The sequence below is a fragment of the Sinocyclocheilus anshuiensis genome, unplaced genomic scaffold, assembly GCF_001515605.1.
Source record: "Sinocyclocheilus anshuiensis isolate Anshui unplaced genomic scaffold, SAMN03320099.WGS_v1.1 scaffold1827, whole genome shotgun sequence".
Classification (NCBI taxonomy): domain Eukaryota; kingdom Metazoa; phylum Chordata; class Actinopteri; order Cypriniformes; family Cyprinidae; genus Sinocyclocheilus; species Sinocyclocheilus anshuiensis.
Window position 1 is genome coordinate 349,280 of NW_015552696.1, and position 3,042 is coordinate 352,321.

Sequence of the window (3,042 nt, forward strand, 5' to 3'; positions counted from 1 at the left end):
TACTGTGTATATTTATTATGTATATATAAATACACACACGTATATGTATATATATTTAAAATATTTGCAAGTATATATATATTTATACTTGTATATAATTTATATTATATATAAACAAATATTTTATATATAAATCTAACATATTTTTCCTTAATATATACTGTATGTGTGTGTATTTATATATACATAATACATACACACAGTACACACACATATAGTATGTAATTAAACTTTTATTTTGAATGTGATTCATTGCGATTAATCGAGATTAATCGTTTTGCGGCCCTAGTAGCTATGCAATATTGGTCATATATTTTCTCAGCTAGTTTTTTCTCCCATAAATGACAATCTTTGCACATGAAACCCAATAAATAGCAGTAAAATCTTTTCCAGTAAATGTAATACAAATGTAGTTCACATAGACTGATGCTTTCCGTCTTTTACCCAAACTGCTATCATTGACAGCTGTTTTCATTTTAGCATCTATCCATATTGACAATGTTTTTATTTGAGACAGAATGTGGCAGGAACAGCTCATCTCTAAACTAAAGACACAACACGACTGCTATGGACGCAATGCAAAGAACATCTCTGTTTACAAATGATCTCTAAACAGAAAAATGCTGTCATTTTCCAAGCTGTATTAGTGAAAATTGTCTTTGATGCTTATGTACTTGGCATTTTGTTCAAAATATTCAGAAAAATCTGACCTTTATTGAAGTGATTTTTTTTTCTCCAAAACGAGTACCACAAATTACTGGCATGACTAAAAATTCCTAACTAAAACACATTCCCATTAATTTTATAGTTTCTTGTGTGATTATGAATACTTCAGTGGTGAGACATGACTTCTTCTTTCGGGTATAAATGTGAGGTGACCAAATTCCTCTTTTCCGTTGTGTTGGAGAGCTACACAAATCAGGAAATGGCTAAAGTAAAATGAGCAAAATTGTTGAATTTCCATTATTAGAGCAATAATTAGGGAGTTAAAATCTACTGGAGATGTTAAGAATCAGCCTGGAAGAGGACAGGTCTTCACTGACACCACACACAGCGAGGAGGATGACTTGAATGAACAACAAGTTTCACATAATAATGATTGCATGGTTTATTTGTACTTATGCACCAATTGTACTGATATTGGTGTAGGGAACTGTGTGTTTATGTAAGGAATTACTGTCAACAGGCTGTTAAATCATTGAAAAATAAAGCACAACTCGGGTGGTAATGTGGCAACGAGGGGAAGACTGCTACTGAAGAGGTGCATGACATTTTTTAGTAGTGAGGTGGTAGTGTTGATATTTTTGAAGCAAAGACATTTTATTGAAGTCATGGGGCAGCACTGACCACAAGCCTTTGTTGCATGAATTTCTGTGTGCACAACGGTCTGCATGTGTGTTTGTGAGTGAAAGAGCATGCTTTGATAGACAACCAATCATCCTACTGTTAGTGATATTTATTGTCTTTGTTCTTTTTTTTCTGTGGTAATTCTTTAACTGAAATAATTTGGCAAAGTGATACGGAACTGTAATGTCGGAGCTACTTTAACTGCGCAGTTATTGCGTGTAAGCCAATCAGATTCGAGCATTCTAAAATGATCAAGCAATAATTAAGCAAAATGGCATTGAAGGCTGTGCTATATTGGAGTAAGCATTAGAGACGGGGCGCCAGAACAAACAAACACAGCTGGCAGTGTCTTCAATTAAACAGCATTAGTCTGCTCGGTTGTCTACTGCAAGAATGCCAGTGTAATCGGAAACTGTCTGTAACACACTGGGTATTATTACAGTCATCATAATCAATTATTAAATTATGGAATCGATGCATTGAATTTTCAGTAGTGCTGTCAAACGATTAATCGCGATTAATCGCATCCAAAATAAAAGTTTTGGTTTACATAATATATGTGTGTGTACTGTGTATATTTATTATGTATATATAAATACACACACATGCATGTATACATTTAAGAAAAATGTTACGTTTATATATTAAATATATTTATATATGATATCATTTATATGAATATAAATATATACATGTATATACATGTAAATATTTTCAAAATATATGCTGTATGTGTGTGTCTTTATATATACATAATAAATATACACAGTACACATACATATATTATGTAAACAAAAACTTTTATTTTGGATGCGATTAATCGTTTGACAGCACTATTTTTCAGATACATTTTTACACCCCTTGCCCTGTATAAAATTGTATAGAAATGTAGTATTTATGCACATTTTCCTTAAACCTTGAGTATGAGTGTACACATCTTCATTATATTCAAATGTTTTAAAGGTAAACAGAATTTTTTATACGTATTATTAATCATTAATGCATAAATATCTATTTAGGAATTAATGTTTTTGAGCAGTCACACCACATTTTAATTCAAATCAATATTTCATGCTGACATATTTATTTATTTGACAGGTAGCTGTATAACGAGTAAGATAATCTACAATACAAACCCCATTATTTCATTATAGGTATTAGGGTTGCAAAGGGGTGGAACATTTCTGGAAACTTTCCAAAAATCCCTGGAATATTCCAAAAAATCCTGGAAAATTTCCAAACATTTCTGGAATATTTCCGAATACACCTCGAAATATTTCCGAAAGTTCCACCTTTTTGCAACCCTAGTTAGGTATATGACATTAACAGGTTGGGGTTCAGCCATGGGAACATTTTGCAGGCAACATCTCAACCATCCCATCCATGGAAAATATAAAACACTTCTGAAAACGTGTCCCTTGAATTTCAGCGGCTCAGAGACTTCTCTCCTCATGGCTTTAAATGAACATTAAATAGCTATATGTTGACTGACTGCTGTGTTGATGGCACACGTTTTACCAGCTAGAGATGGTCGTTCACAAACTAAACTCAGGATACCAGTCTTTCTCCAGTAACCAGAGTTGGGAAGGTTACTTGGGAAATGTAATAGGTTACAGATGTTACCCTATTTAAAATGTAACAAGTAGTGTAACTATTTCAATTACTTTATTAATGTAACTGATTACATTTGATTAC

At 32.5% G+C, this 3,042-nt stretch overlaps 1 protein-coding gene across 2 annotated transcripts in view; it reads right to left on the minus strand.

Moving 5' to 3' along the window:
• Positions 1–3,042, minus strand: part of LOC107667683 (NEDD4-like E3 ubiquitin-protein ligase WWP2) — a 50,644-nt gene that overhangs the window by 37,915 nt on the left and 9,687 nt on the right. The window lies entirely within an intron of this gene.